General features: G+C 46.5%; 10 non-coding genes and 2 pseudogenes across 10 annotated transcripts; all 12 read right to left on the bottom strand.

Annotated features, from left to right (window-relative positions):
• Positions 1–1,070: 1,070 nt before the first annotated feature.
• On the bottom strand, positions 1,071–1,253 carry LOC141160099 (U2 spliceosomal RNA). Its single transcript, XR_012250085.1, has one exon. It is a non-coding gene; the product is annotated as a U2 spliceosomal RNA (small nuclear RNA).
• Positions 1,254–1,777: 524 nt separating this feature from the next.
• LOC141160370 (U2 spliceosomal RNA) lies at positions 1,778–1,893 on the bottom strand (annotated as a pseudogene).
• Positions 1,894–3,009: 1,116 nt separating this feature from the next.
• On the bottom strand, positions 3,010–3,192 carry LOC141160097 (U2 spliceosomal RNA). The gene has a single exon (XR_012250083.1). It is a non-coding gene; the product is annotated as a U2 spliceosomal RNA (small nuclear RNA).
• A 524-nt stretch (positions 3,193–3,716) lies between these two features.
• On the bottom strand, positions 3,717–3,832 carry LOC141160364 (U2 spliceosomal RNA; annotated as a pseudogene).
• A 1,115-nt stretch (positions 3,833–4,947) lies between these two features.
• Positions 4,948–5,138, bottom strand: LOC141159252 (U2 spliceosomal RNA). Its single transcript, XR_012249262.1, has one exon. It is a non-coding gene; the product is annotated as a U2 spliceosomal RNA (small nuclear RNA).
• Positions 5,139–6,253: 1,115 nt separating this feature from the next.
• On the bottom strand, positions 6,254–6,444 carry LOC141159251 (U2 spliceosomal RNA). Its single transcript, XR_012249261.1, has one exon. It is a non-coding gene; the product is annotated as a U2 spliceosomal RNA (small nuclear RNA).
• Positions 6,445–7,561: 1,117 nt separating this feature from the next.
• On the bottom strand, positions 7,562–7,752 carry LOC141159250 (U2 spliceosomal RNA). Its single transcript, XR_012249260.1, has one exon. It is a non-coding gene; the product is annotated as a U2 spliceosomal RNA (small nuclear RNA).
• A 1,116-nt stretch (positions 7,753–8,868) lies between these two features.
• On the bottom strand, positions 8,869–9,059 carry LOC141159249 (U2 spliceosomal RNA). Its single transcript, XR_012249259.1, has one exon. It is a non-coding gene; the product is annotated as a U2 spliceosomal RNA (small nuclear RNA).
• Positions 9,060–10,179: 1,120 nt separating this feature from the next.
• On the bottom strand, positions 10,180–10,370 carry LOC141159247 (U2 spliceosomal RNA). Its single transcript, XR_012249257.1, has one exon. It is a non-coding gene; the product is annotated as a U2 spliceosomal RNA (small nuclear RNA).
• Positions 10,371–11,489: 1,119 nt separating this feature from the next.
• Positions 11,490–11,680, bottom strand: LOC141159561 (U2 spliceosomal RNA). Its single transcript, XR_012249565.1, has one exon. It is a non-coding gene; the product is annotated as a U2 spliceosomal RNA (small nuclear RNA).
• Positions 11,681–12,796: 1,116 nt separating this feature from the next.
• LOC141159246 (U2 spliceosomal RNA) lies at positions 12,797–12,987 on the bottom strand. The gene has a single exon (XR_012249256.1). It is a non-coding gene; the product is annotated as a U2 spliceosomal RNA (small nuclear RNA).
• Positions 12,988–14,106: 1,119 nt separating this feature from the next.
• On the bottom strand, positions 14,107–14,297 carry LOC141159245 (U2 spliceosomal RNA). The gene has a single exon (XR_012249255.1). It is a non-coding gene; the product is annotated as a U2 spliceosomal RNA (small nuclear RNA).
• Between the last annotated feature and the right edge of the window lie 529 nt (positions 14,298–14,826).

The raw sequence follows: 14,826 nt of genomic DNA, 5'->3' as shown, positions 1-14,826 counted from the left end.
AAGTCCATTTGTGGAGATGGCCACCTGGACTCCCGTTAAGAAGACATGCTGTCAACCTCTAGATCCCTCACATGCCTGCACTTTTCGGCTTGCTGCTGCTGCAATCCACGCGTTTTAGATCTGCATAACTCCACCTCTTTTAGCACAGTACCCTCAACCCCCGGCTGTTCCCACCCGCCTCAACACCGTTGGAAGGGAGGAGAACCAATTAAGGCGGGGGGGGGGGTGGAACGAGCAGCTGTCTGCCCTTAGCAGGAGGGTTGCTGATTAATTACCTCTCCTGCTGCTGCTGCTGCTGGCTGTCCAGCAGCAGACTGAAGGTGGCTGCTGCTGTGCGCAGGTATATAAAGGCTCAGAGCCTATTATGACACGCGCAGCCAGCGTTCCATTGCCACATTCCGTCTACTGCAGGCGGGATACCTGGATGGCTGAATGTCACTGAGAAGCTCACAGAGACCGCCATAAGCAACAGTTTAAAAGAATGCCACAGACTAATCAACCAAACTTTTTGGGTTGGTTTCTCTTTTATAGTCTGCAGGCATTAAATGAAAGAAGTCAGTGTTCCAGCAGAGGGAGACAACGTTTCAGAAAAGGCATTGTAGCAAACCAAAAAAGAAATTTTAAGCGCAGCAGAGTAACCAGCTCACATACCTGTTAGCTCAGGTGAGTTTAAAAGGCTGCTGTTGATAACAAGGGCATTTGCTAAATAGATGGTGTGTGTGCAACAATATACTGAAAGGTCAATTATATTGTGCAGCTTATCTCACCACCTGTAGTTATTTAGGTGAAAGCTCCAAAATGCTTGCCTAATATGTCTGTTTATCCAAAAGGAAGTATAGAGGGAGAGCTAGATAGATAGCATTGCATTACATTACATGGCAATGCAATGCACAGTTGCTGAAGTTGAACCAAAATGAGCTTGTCATCTGGCTTCTGCAACTTTTAACATGAAAAATCCAATGAGGAGAAGAAAAGCAAAGCCAAAGAGTCCATACAAAATCCGACAAACAAGCCAAATGAACAAAAAGCATTGAATTCAATTCTTTCTGATTTTAGAAACTGCATTAAAGAAGGGGTGCACCGGTCCTGGAGATACTGCAATACCAGGTCAATGCGTGGAGTGGACAGAGCAAGCTCTTTTTCCATCTCCCTGTTCTAAAAATCCATTTAATATATGGTCCCCAGATAGGGGACGTATCAGATATTAAACTGATAAGAACAGATTTTTTTGATTGAAGCTGCATCCAAGGCACTGAAAAATGTGACCGAAGTCACACCAAAACAGCGCACGAGGCGAGGATTCATGTGGACCCTTCCCGGAGGAGAGGGTCCCCAATAAACCATCCCCATCCCTCTGAGCCAGAAGGCCACAGCGAGGGTCAGGGATCTCCGATGCTCTCCCTAGCCGAAGCCGGAGAAGAGCCGTTTTCGTGCTCCCAGCTTCCATCTAGGCTGCCACCCTAGTGGAGCTGTAGCCTGTGTTGGTTTCTCAGCCCAAAGCTGACCGGACCTCCGACCGGGTTTATAAAAATTCCCCTTCCTAGCCCGGAGGCCAGGAATAGGGGGGGTTGCTCAGAAAGTATGATTGGCAAAGGTGCGGCGTGCTACGAAGCCAAGTCTTTCTGGGGTTCCCAGCCCCAGTAAGCTTGGACTCCCACCAGGGCGCCTACTCCTGGGGCACATTGCTCCAAAGCCCTCACACTTACCCAGCCTAGTGACTTCGATCCTGGAGGGCCATGTTTTCCATCAGATAACTCTATGAGCCACCTGGCGTACTAGCAAGTGCACCAAACCAGTGTGTAATATGCATCAATTTACTAGGGCAGCCCAAGGACAAAACTGCCTTTTCAAAAGATACTACACTTGATCTTAGCCAAAAGGCCGAGAAGCGATAACCAGAATTGGTTTCCGACTACGGTGCCACCCAAGGATTCTGAAAAGTCCATTTGTGGAGATGGCCACCTGGACTCCCGTTAAGAAGACATGCTGTCAACCTCTAGATCCCTCACATGCCTGCACTTTTCGGCTTGCTGCTGCTGCAATCCACGCGTTTTAGATCTGCATAACTCCACCTCTTTTAGCACAGTACCCTCAACCCCCGGCTGTTCCCACCCGCCTCAACACCGTTGGAAGGGAGGAGAACCAATTAAGGCGGGGGGGGGGGTGGAACGAGCAGCTGTCTACCCTTAGCAGGAGGGTTGCTGATTAATTACCTCTCCTGCTGCTGCTGCTGCTGGCTGTCCAGCAGCAGACTGAAGGTGGCTGCTGCTGTGCGCAGGTATATAAAGGCTCAGAGCCTATTATGACACGCGCAGCCAGCGTTCCATTGCCACGTTCCGTCTACTGCAGGCGGGATACCTGGATGGCTGAATGTCACTGAGAAGCTCACAGAGACCGCCATAAGCAACAGTTTAAAAGAATGCCACAGACTAATCAACCAAACTTTTTGGGTTGGTTTCTCTTTTATAGTCTGCAGGCATTAAATGAAAGAAGTCAGTGTTCCAGCAGAGGGAGACAACGTTTCAGAAAAGGCATTGTAGCAAACCAAAAAAGAAATTTTAAGCGCAGCAGAGTAACCAGCTCACATACCTGTTAGCTCAGGTGAGTTTAAAAGGCTGCTGTTGATAACAAGGGCATTTGCTAAATAGATGGTGTGTGTGCAACAATATACTGAAAGGTCAATTATATTGTGCAGCTTATCTCACCACCTGTAGTTATTTAGGTGAAAGCTCCAAAATGCTTGCCTAATATGTCTGTTTATCCAAAAGGAAGTATAGAGGGAGAGCTAGATAGATAGCATTGCATTACATTACATGGCAATGCAATGCACAGTTGCTGAAGTTGAACCAAAATGAGCTTGTCATCTGGCTTCTGCAACTTTTAACATGAAAAATCCAATGAGGAGAAGAAAAGCAAAGCCAAAGAGTCCATCCCAAAATCCGACAAACAAGCCAAATGAACAAAAAGCATTGAATTCAATTCTTTCTGATTTTAGAAACTGCATTAAAGAAGGGGTGCACCGGTCCTGGAGATACTGCAATACCAGGTCAATGCGTGGAGTGGACAGAGCAAGCTCTTTTTCCATCTCCCTGTTCTAAAAATCCATTTAATATATGGTCCCCAGATAGGGGACGTATCAGATATTAAACTGATAAGAACAGATTTTTTTGATTGAAGCTGCATCCAAGGCACTGAAAAATGTGACCGAAGTCACACCAAAACAGCGCACGAGGCGAGGATTCATGTGGACCCTTCCCGGAGGAGAGGGTCCCCAATAAACCATCCCCATCCCTCTGAGCCAGAAGGCCACAGCGAGGGTCAGGGATCTCCGATGCTCTCCCTAGCCGAAGCCGGAGAAGAGCCGTTTTCGTGCTCCCAGCTTCCATCTAGGCTGCCACCCTAGTGGAGCTGGAGCCTGTGTTGGTTTCTCAGCCCAAACCTGACCGGACCTCCGACCGGGTTTATAAAAATTCCCCTTCCTAGCCCGGAGGCCAGGAATAGGGGGGGTTGCTCAGAAAGTATGATTGGCAAAGGTGCGGCGTGCTACGAAGCCAAGTCTTTCTGGGGTTCCCAGCCCCAGTAAGCTTGGACTCCCACCAGGGCGCCTACTCCTGGGGCACATTGCTCCAAAGCCCTCACACTTACCCAGCCTAGTGACTTCGATCCTGGAGGGCCATGTTTTCCATCAGATAACTCTATGAGCCACCTGGCGTACTAACAAGTGCACCAAACCAGTGTGTAATATGCATCAATTTACTAGGGCAGCCCAAGGACAAAACTGCCTTTTCAAAAGATACTACACTTGATCTTAGCCAAAAGGCCGAGAAGCGATAACCAGAATTGGTTTCCGACTACGGTGCCACCCAAGGATTCTGAAAAGTCCATTTGTGGAGATGGCCACCTGGACTCCCGTTAAGAAGACATGCTGTCAACCTCTAGATCCCTCACATGCCTGCACTTTTCGGCTTGCTGCTGCTGCAATCCACGCATTTTAGATCTGCATAACTCCACCTCTTTTAGCACAGTACCCTCAACCCCCGGCTGTTCCCACCCGCCTCAACACCGTTGGAAGGGAGGAGAACCAATTAAGGCGGGGGGGGGGTGGAACGAGCAGCTGTCTACCCTTAGCAGGAGGGTTGCTGATTAATTACCTCTCCTGCTGCTGCTGCTGCTGGCTGTCCAGCAGCAGACTGAAGGTGGCTGCTGCTGTGCGCAGGTATATAAAGGCTCAGAGCCTATTATGACACGCGCAGCCAGCGTTCCATTGCCACATTCCGTCTACTGCAGGCGGGATACCTGGATGGCTGAATGTCACTGAGAAGCTCACAGAGACCGCCATAAGCAACAGTTTAAAAGAATGCCACAGACTAATCAACCAAACTTTTTGGGTTGGTTTCTCTTTTATAGTCTGCAGGCATTAAATGAAAGAAGTCAGTGTTCCAGCAGAGGGAGACAACGTTTCAGAAAAGGCATTGTAGCAAACCAAAAAAGAAATTTTAAGCGCAGCAGAGTAACCAGCTCACATACCTGTTAGCTCAGGTGAGTTTAAAAGGCTGCTGTTGATAACAAGGGCATTTGCTAAATAGATGGTGTGTGTGCAACAATATACTGAAAGGTCAATTATATTGTGCAGCTTATCTCACCACCTGTAGTTATTTAGGTGAAAGCTCCAAAATGCTTGCCTAATATGTCTGTTTATCCAAAAGGAAGTATAGAGGGAGAGCTAGATAGATAGCATTGCATTACATTACATGGCAATGCAATGCACAGTTGCTGAAGTTGAACCAAAATGAGCTTGTCATCTGGCTTCTGCAACTTTTAACATGAAAAATCCAATGAGGAGAAGAAAAGCAAAGCCAAAGAGTCCATCCCAAAATCCGACAAACAAGCCAAATGAACAAAAAGCATTGAATTCAATTCTTTCTGATTTTAGAAACTGCATTAAAGAAGGGGTGCACCGGTCCTGGAGATACTGCAATACCAGGTCAATGCGTGGAGTGGACAGAGCAAGCTCTTTTTCCATCTCCCTGTTCTAAAAATCCATTTAATATATGGTCCCCAGATAGGGGACGTATCAGATATTAAACTGATAAGAACAGATACTACACTTGATCTTAGCCAAAAGGCCGAGAAGCGATAACCAGAATTGGTTTCCGACTACGGTGCCACCCAAGGATTCTGAAAAGTCCATTTGTGGAGATGGCCACCTGGACTCCCGTTAAGAAGACATGCTGTCAACCTCTAGATCCCTCACATGCCTGCACTTTTCGGCTTGCTGCTGCTGCAATCCACGCGTTTTAGATCGGCATAACTCCACCTCTTTTAGCACAGTACCCTCAACCCCCGGCTGTTCCCACCCGCCTCAACACCGTTGGAAGGGAGGAGAACCAATTAAGGCGGGGGGGGGGTGGAACGAGCAGCTGTCTACCCTTAGCAGGAGGGTTGCTGATTAATTACCTCTCCTGCTGCTGCTGCTGCTGGCTGTCCAGCAGCAGACTGAAGGTGGCTGCTGCTGTGCGCAGGTATATAAAGGCTCAGAGCCTATTATGACACGCGCAGCCAGCGTTCCATTGCCACATTCCGTCTACTGCAGGCGGGATACCTGGATGGCTGAATGTCACTGAGAAGCTCACAGAGACCGCCATAAGCAACAGTTTAAAAGAATGCCACAGACTAATCAACCAAACTTTTTGGGTTGGTTTCTCTTTTATAGTCTGCAGGCATTAAATGAAAGAAGTCAGTGTTCCAGCAGAGGGAGACAACGTTTCAGAAAAGGCATTGTAGCAAACCAAAAAAGAAATTTTAAGCGCAGCAGAGTAACCAGCTCGCATACCTGTTAGCTCAGGTGAGTTTAAAAGGCTGCTGTTGATAACAAGGGCATTTGCTAAATAGATGGTGTGTGTGCAACAATATACTGAAAGGTCAATTATATTGTGCAGCTTATCTCACCACCTGTAGTTATTTAGGTGAAAGCTCCAAAATGCTTGCCTAATATGTCTGTTTATCCAAAAGGAAGTATAGAGGGAGAGCTAGATAGATAGCATTGCATTACATTACATGGCAATGCAATGCACAGTTGCTGAAGTTGAACCAAAATGAGCTTGTCATCTGGCTTCTGCAACTTTTAACATGAAAAATCCAATGAGGAGAAGAAAAGCAAAGCCAAAGAGTCCATCCCAAAATCCGACAAACAAGCCAAATGAACAAAAAGCATTGAATTCAATTCTTTCTGATTTTAGAAACTGCATTAAAGAAGGGGTGCACCGGTCCTGGAGATACTGCAATACCAGGTCAATGCGTGGAGTGGACAGAGCAAGCTCTTTTTCCATCTCCCTGTTCTAAAAATCCATTTAATATATGGTCCCCAGATAGGGGACGTATCAGATATTAAACTGATAAGAACAGATACTACACTTGATCTTAGCCAAAAGGCCGAGAAGCGATAACCAGAATTGGTTTCCGACTACGGTGCCACCCAAGGATTCTGAAAAGTCCATTTGTGGAGATGGCCACCTGGACTCCCGTTAAGAAGACATGCTGTCAACCTCTAGATCCCTCACATGCCTGCACTTTTCGGCTTGCTGCTGCTGCAATCCACGCGTTTTAGATCTGCATAACTCCACCTCTTTTAGCACAGTACCCTCAACCCCCGGCTGTTCCCACCCGCCTCAACACCGTTGGAAGGGAGGAGAACCAATTAAGGCGGGGGGGGGGGGTGGAACGAGCAGCTGTCTACCCTTAGCAGGAGGGTTGCTGATTAATTACCTCTCCTGCTGCTGCTGCTGCTGGCTGTCCAGCAGCAGACTGAAGGTGGCTGCTGCTGTGCGCAGGTATGTAAAGGCTCAGAGCCTATTATGACACGCGCAGCCAGCGTTCCATTGCCACATTCCGTCTACTGCAGGCGGGATACCTGGATGGCTGAATGTCACTGAGAAGCTCACAGAGACCGCCATAAGCAACAGTTTAAAAGAATGCCACAGACTAATCAACCAAACTTTCTGGGTTGGTTTCTCTTTTATAGTCTGCAGGCATTAAATGAAAGAAGTCAGTGTTCCAGCAGAGGGAGACAACGTTTCAGAAAAGGCATTGTAGCAAACCAAAAAAGAAATTTTAAGCGCAGCAGAGTAACCAGCTCACATACCTGTTAGCTCAGGTGAGTTTAAAAGGCTGCTGTTGATAACAAGGGCATTTGCTAAATAGATGGTGTGTGTGCAACAATATACTGAAAGGTCAATTATATTGTGCAGCTTATCTCACCACCTGTAGTTATTTAGGTGAAAGCTCCAAAATGCTTGCCTAATATGTCTGTTTATCCAAAAGGAAGTATAGATGGAGAGCTAGATAGATAGCATTGCATTACATTACATGGCAATGCAATGCACAGTTGCTGAAGTTGAACCAAAATGAGCTTGTCATCTGGCTTCTGCAACTTTTAACATGAAAAATCCAATGAGGAGAAGAAAAGCAAAGCCAAAGAGTCCATCCCAAAATCCGACAAACAAGCCAAATGAACAAAAAGCATTGAATTCAATTCTTTCTGATTTTAGAAACTGCATTAAAGAAGGGGTGCACCGGTCCTGGAGATACTGCAATACCAGGTCAATGCGTGGAGTGGACAGAGCAAGCTCTTTTTCCATCTCCCTGTTCTAAAAATCCATTTAATATATGGTCCCCAGATAGGGGACGTATCAGATATTAAACTGATAAGAACAGATACTACACTTGATCTTAGCCAAAAGGCCGAGAAGCGATAACCAGAATTGGTTTCCGACTACGGTGCCACCCAAGGATTCTGAAAGGTCCATTTGTGGAGATGGCCACCTGGACTCCCGTTAAGAAGACATGCTGTCAACCTCTAGATCCCTCACATGCCTGCACTTTTCGGCTTGCTGCTGCTGCAATCCACGCGTTTTAGATCGGCATAACTCCACCTCTTTTAGCACAGTACCCTCAACCCCCGGCTGTTCCCACCCGCCTCAACACCGTTGGAAGGGAGGAGAACCAATTAAGGCGGGGGGGGGGGTGGAACGAGCAGCTGTCTACCCTTAGCAGGAGGGTTGCTGATTAATTACCTCTCCTGCTGCTGCTGCTGCTGGCTGTCCAGCAGCAGACTGAAGGTGGCTGCTGCTGTGCGCAGGTATATAAAGGCTCAGAGCCTATTATGACACGCGCAGCCAGCGTTCCATTGCCACATTCCGTCTACTGCAGGCGGGATACCTGGATGGCTGAATGTCACTGAGAAGCTCACAGAGACCGCCATAAGCAACAGTTTAAAAGAATGCCACAGACTAATCAACCAAACTTTTTGGGTTGGTTTCTCTTTTATAGTCTGCAGGCATTAAATGAAAGAAGTCAGTGTTCCAGCAGAGGGAGACAACGTTTCAGAAAAGGCATTGTAGCAAACCAAAAAAGAAATTTTAAGCGCAGCAGAGTAACCAGCTCGCATACCTGTTAGCTCAGGTGAGTTTAAAAGGCTGCTGTTGATAACAAGGGCATTTGCTAAATAGATGGTGTGTGTGCAACAATATACTGAAAGGTCAATTATATTGTGCAGCTTATCTCACCACCTGTAGTTATTTAGGTGAAAGCTCCAAAATGCTTGCCTAATATGTCTGTTTATCCAAAAGGAAGTATAGAGGGAGAGCTAGATAGATAGCATTGCATTACATTACATGGCAATGCAATGCACAGTTGCTGAAGTTGAACCAAAATGAGCTTGTCATCTGGCTTCTGCAACTTTTAACATGAAAAATCCAATGAGGAGAAGAAAAGCAAAGCCAAAGAGTCCATCCCAAAATCCGACAAACAAGCCAAATGAACAAAAAGCATTGAATTCAATTCTTTCTGATTTTAGAAACTGCATTAAAGAAGGGGTGCACCGGTCCTGGAGATACTGCAATACCAGGTCAATGCGTGGAGTGGACAGAGCAAGCTCTTTTTCCATCTCCCTGTTCTAAAAATCCATTTAATATATGGTCCCCAGATAGGGGACGTATCAGATATTAAACTGATAAGAACAGATACTACACTTGATCTTAGCCAAAAGGCCGAGAAGCGATAACCAGAATTGGTTTCCGACTACGGTGCCACCCAAGGATTCTGAAAAGTCCATTTGTGGAGATGGCCACCTGGACTCCCATTAAGAAGACATGCTGTCAACCTCTAGATCCCTCACATGCCTGCACTTTTCGGCTTGCTGCTGCTGCAATCCACGCGTTTTAGATCTGCATAACTCCACCTCTTTTAGCACAGTACCCTCAACCCCCGGCTGTTCCCACCCGCCTCAACACCGTTGGAAGGGAGGAGAACCAATTAAGGCGGGGGGGGGGGGGGGTGGAACGAGCAGCTGTCTACCCTTAGCAGGAGGGTTGCTGATTAATTACCTCTCCTGCTGCTGCTGCTGCTGGCTGTCCAGCAGCAGACTGAAGGTGGCTGCTGCTGTGCGCAGGTATATAAAGGCTCAGAGCCTATTATGACACGCGCAGCCAGCGTTCCATTGCCACATTCCGTCTACTGCAGGCGGGATACCTGGATGGCTGAATGTCACTGAGAAGCTCACAGAGACCGCCATAAGCAACAGTTTAAACGAATGCCACAGACTAATCAACCAAACTTTTTGGGTTGGTTTCTCTTTTATAGTCTGCAGGCATTAAATGAAAGAAGTCAGTGTTCCAGCAGAGGGAGACAACGTTTCAGAAAAGGCATTGTAGCAAACCAAAAAAGAAATTTTAAGCGCAGCAGAGTAACCAGCTCACATACCTGTTAGCTCAGGTGAGTTTAAAAGGCTGCTGTTGATAACAAGGGCATTTGCTAAATAGATGGTGTGTGTGCAACAATATACTGAAAGGTCAATTATATTGTGCAGCTTATCTCACCACCTGTAGTTATTTAGGTGAAAGCTCCAAAATGCTTGCCTAATATGTCTGTTTATCCAAAAGGAAGTATAGAGGGAGAGCTAGATAGATAGCATTGCATTACATTACATGGCAATGCAATGCACAGTTGCTGAAGTTGAACCAAAATGAGCTTGTCATCTGGCTTCTGCAACTTTTAACATGAAAAATCCAATGAGGAGAAGAAAAGCAAAGCCAAAGAGTCCATCCCAAAATCCGACAAACAAGCCAAATGAACAAAAAGCATTGAATTCAATTCTTTCTGATTTTAGAAACTGCATTAAAGAAGGGGTGCACCGGTCCTGGAGATACTGCAATACCAGGTCAATGCGTGGAGTGGACAGAGCAAGCTCTTTTTCCATCTCCCTGTTCTAAAAATCCATTTAATATATGGTCCCCAGATAGGGGACGTATCAGATATTAAACTGATAAGAACAGATACTACACTTGATCTTAGCCAAAAGGCCGAGAAGCGATAACCAGAATTGGTTTCCGACTACGGTGCCACCCAAGGATTCTGAAAAGTCCATTTGTGGAGATGGCCACCTGGACTCCCGTTAAGAAGACATGCTGTCAACCTCTAGATCCCTCACATGCCTGCACTTTTCGGCTTGCTGCTGCTGCAATCCACGCGTTTTAGATCTGCATAACTCCACCTCTTTTAGCACAGTACCCTCAACCCCCGGCTGTTCCCACCCGCCTCAACACCGTTGGAAGGGAGGAGAGCCAATTAAGGCGGGGGGGGGGGGGGTGGAACGAGCAGCTGTCTACCCTTAGCAGGAGGGTTGCTGATTAATTACCTCTCCTGCTGCTGCTGCTGCTGGCTGTCCAGCAGCAGACTGAAGGTGGCTGCTGCTGTGCGCAGGTATATAAAGGCTCAGAGCCTGTTATGACACGCGCAGCCAGCGTTCCATTGCCACATTCCGTCTACTGCAGGCGGGATACCTGGATAGCTGAATGTCACTGAGAAGCTCACAGAGACCGCCATAAGCAACAGTTTAAAAGAATGCCACAGACTAATCAACCAAACTTTTTGGGTTGGTTTCTCTTTTATAGTCTGCAGGCATTAAATGAAAGAAGTCAGTGTTCCAGCAGAGGGAGACAACGTTTCAGAAAAGGAATTGTAGCAAACCAAAAAAGAAATTTTAAGCGCAGCAGAGTAACCAGCTCACATACCTGTTAGCTCAGGTGAGTTTAAAAGGCTGCTGTTGATAACAAGGGCATTTGCTAAATAGATGGTGTGTGTGCAACAATATACTGAAAGGTCAATTATATTGTGCAGCTTATCTCACCACCTGTAGTTATTTAGGTGAAAGCTCCAAAATGCTTGCCTAATATGTCTGTTTATCCAAAAGGAAGTATAGAGGGAGAGCTAGATAGATAGCATTGCATTACATTACATGGCAATGCAATGCACAGTTGCTGAAGTTGAACCAAAATGAGCTTGTCATCTGGCTTCTGCAACTTTTAACATGAAAAATCCAATGAGGAGAAGAAAAGCAAAGCCAAAGAGTCCATCCCAAAATCCGACAAACAAGCCAAATGAACAAAAAGCATTGAATTCAATTCTTTCTGATTTTAGAAACTGCATTAAAGAAGCGGTGCACCGGTCCTGGAGATACTGCAATACCAGGTCAATGCGTGGAGTGGACAGAGCAAGCTCTTTTTCCATCTCCCTGTTCTAAAAATCCATTTAATATATGGTCCCCAGATAGGGGACGTATCAGATATTAAACTGATAAGAACAGATACTACACTTGATCTTAGCCAAAAGGCCGAGAAGCGATAACCAGAATTGGTTTCCGACTACGGTGCCACCCAAGGATTCTGAAAAGTCCATTTGTGGAGATGGCCACCTGGACTCCCGTTAAGAAGACATGCTGTCAACCTCTAGATCCCTCACATGCCTGCACTTTTCAGCTTGCTGCTGCTGCAATCCACGCGTTTTAGATCTGCATAACTCCACCTCTTTTAGCACAGTACCCTCAACCCCCGGCTGTTCCCACCCGCCTCAACACCGTTGGAAGGGAGGAGAACCAATTAAGGCGGGGGGGGGGGTGGAACGAGCAGCTGTCTACCCTTAGCAGGAGGGTTGCTGATTAATTACCTCTCCTGCTGCTGCTGCTGCTGGCTGTCCAGCAGCAGACTGAAGGTGGCTGCTGCTGTGCGCAGGTATATAAAGGCTCAGAGCCTATTATGACACGCGCAGCCAGCGTTCCATTGCCACATTCCGTCTACTGCAGGCGGGATACCTGGATGGCTGAATGTCACTGAGAAGCTCACAGAGACCGCCATAAGCAACAGTTTAAAAGAATGCCACAGACTAATCAACCAAACTTTTTGGGTTGGTTTCTCTTTTATAGTCTGCAGGCATTAAATGAAAGAAGTCAGTGTTCCAGCAGAGGGAGACAACGTTTCAGAAAAGGCATTGTAGCAAACCAAAAAAGAAATTTTAAGCGCAGCAGAGTAACCAGCTCGCATACCTGTTAGCTCAGGTGAGTTTAAAAGGCTGCTGTTGATAACAAGGGCATTTGCTAAATAGATGGTGTGTGTGCAACAATATACTGAAAGGTCAATTATATTGTGCAGCTTATCTCACCACCTGTAGTTATTTAGGTGAAAGCTCCAAAATGCTTGCCTAATATGTCTGTTTATCCAAAAGGAAGTATAGAGGGAGAGCTAGATAGATAGCATTGCATTACATTACATGGCAATGCAATGCACAGTTGCTGAAGTTGAACCAAAATGAGCTTGTCATCTGGCTTCTGCAACTTTTAACATGAAAAATCCAATGAGGAGAAGAAAAGCAAAGCCAAAGAGTCCATCCCAAAATCCGACAAACAAGCCAAATGAACAAAAAGCATTGAATTCAATTCTTTCTGATTTTAGAAACTGCATTAAAGAAGGGGTGCACCGGTCCTGGAGATACTGCAATACCAGGTCAATGCGTGGAGTGGACAGAGCAAGCTCTTTTTCCATCTCCCTGTTCTAAAAATCCATTTAATATATGGTCCCCAGATAGGGGACGTATCAGATATTAAACTGATAAGAACAGATACTACACTTGATCTTAGCCAAAAGGCCGAGAAGCGATAACCAGAATTGGTTTCCGACTACGGTGCCACCCAAGGATTCTGAAAAGTCCATTTGTGGAGATGGCCACCTGGACTCCCATTAAGAAGACATGCTGTCAACCTCTAGATCCCTCACATGCCTGCACTTTTCGGCTTGCTGCTGCTGCAATCCACGCGTTTTAGATCTGCATAACTCCACCTCTTTTAGCACAGTACCCTCAACCCCCGGCTGTTCCCACCCGCCTCAACACCGTTGGAAGGGAGGAGAACCAATTAAGGCGTGGGGGGGGGGGGTGGAACGAGCAGCTGTCTACCCTTAGCAGGAGGGTTGCTGATTAATTACCTCTCCTGCTGCTGCTGCTGCTGGCTGTCCAGCAGCAGACTGAAGGTGGCTGCTGCTGTGCGCAGGTATATAAAGGCTCAGAGCCTATTATGACACGCGCAGCCAGCGTTCCATTGCCACATTCCGTCTACTGCAGGCGGGATACCTGGATGGCTGAATGTCACTGAGAAGCTCACAGAGACCGCCATAAGCAACAGTTTAAACGAATGCCACAGACTAATCAACCAAACTTTTTGGGTTGGTTTCTCTTTTATAGTCTGCAGGCATTAAATGAAAGAAGTCAGTGTTCCAGCAGAGGGAGACAACGTTTCAGAAAAGGCATTGTAGCAAACCAAAAAAGAAATTTTAAGCGCAGCAGAGTAACCAGCTCACATACCTGTTAGCTCAGGTGAGTTTAAAAGGCTGCTGTTGATAACAAGGGCATTTGCTAAATAGATGGTGTGTGTGCAACAATATACTGAAAGGTCAATTATATTGTGCAGCTTATCTCACCACCTGTAGTTATTTAGGTGAAAGCTCCAAAATGCTTGCCTAATATGTCTGTTTATCCAAAAGGAAGTATAGAGGGAGAGCTAGATAGATAGCATTGCATTACATTACATGGCAATGCAATGCACAGTTGCTGAAGTTGAACCAAAATGAGCTTGTCATCTGGCTTCTGCAACTTTTAACATGAAAAATCCAATGAGGAGAAGAAAAGCAAAGCCAAAGAGTCCATCCCAAAATCCGACAAACAAGCCAAATGAACAAAAAGCATTGAATTCAATTCTTTCTGATTTTAGAAACTGCATTAAAGAAGGGGTGCACCGGTCCTGGAGATACTGCAATACCAGGTCAATGCGTGGAGTGGACAGAGCAAGCTCTTTTTCCATCTCCCTGTTCTAAAAATCCATTTAATATATGGTCCCCAGATAGGGGACGTATCAGATATTAAACTGATAAGAACAGATACTACACTTGATCTTAGCCAAAAGGCCGAGAAGCGATAACCAGAATTGGTTTCCGACTACGGTGCCACCCAAGGATTCTGAAAAGTCCATTTGTGGAGATGGCCACCTGGACTCCCGTTAAGAAGACATGCTGTCAACCTCTAGATCCCTCACATGCCTGCACTTTTCGGCTTGCTGCTGCTGCAATCCACGCGTTTTAGATCTGCATAACTCCACCTCTTTTAGCACAGTACCCTCAACCCCCGGCTGTTCCCACCCGCCTCAACACCGTTGGAAGGGAGGAGAACCAATTAAGGCAGGGGGGGGGGGGGCGAGCAGCTGTCTACCCTTAGCAGGAGGGTTGCTGATTAATTACCTCTCCTGCTGCTGCTGCTGCTGGCTGTCCAGCAGCAGACTGAAGGTGGCTGCTGCTGTGCGCAGGTATACAAAGGCTCAGAGCCTATTATGACACGCGCAGCCAGCGTTCCATTGCCACATTCAGTCTACTGCAGGCGGGATACCTGGATGGCTGAATGTCACTGAGAAGCTCACAGAGACCGCCATAAGCAACAGTTTAAAAGAATGCC

The sequence above is a fragment of the Phyllobates terribilis genome, unplaced genomic scaffold (genome assembly GCF_046119375.1).
Source record: "Phyllobates terribilis strain yellow unplaced genomic scaffold, ASM4611937v1 Scaffold_8__6_contigs__length_399053987, whole genome shotgun sequence".
Taxonomy (NCBI): Eukaryota; Metazoa; Chordata; class Amphibia; order Anura; family Dendrobatidae; genus Phyllobates; species Phyllobates terribilis.
Note: the sequence above shows the minus strand (reverse complement) of the source record. Positions and strands in the feature narration are given on the sequence as shown.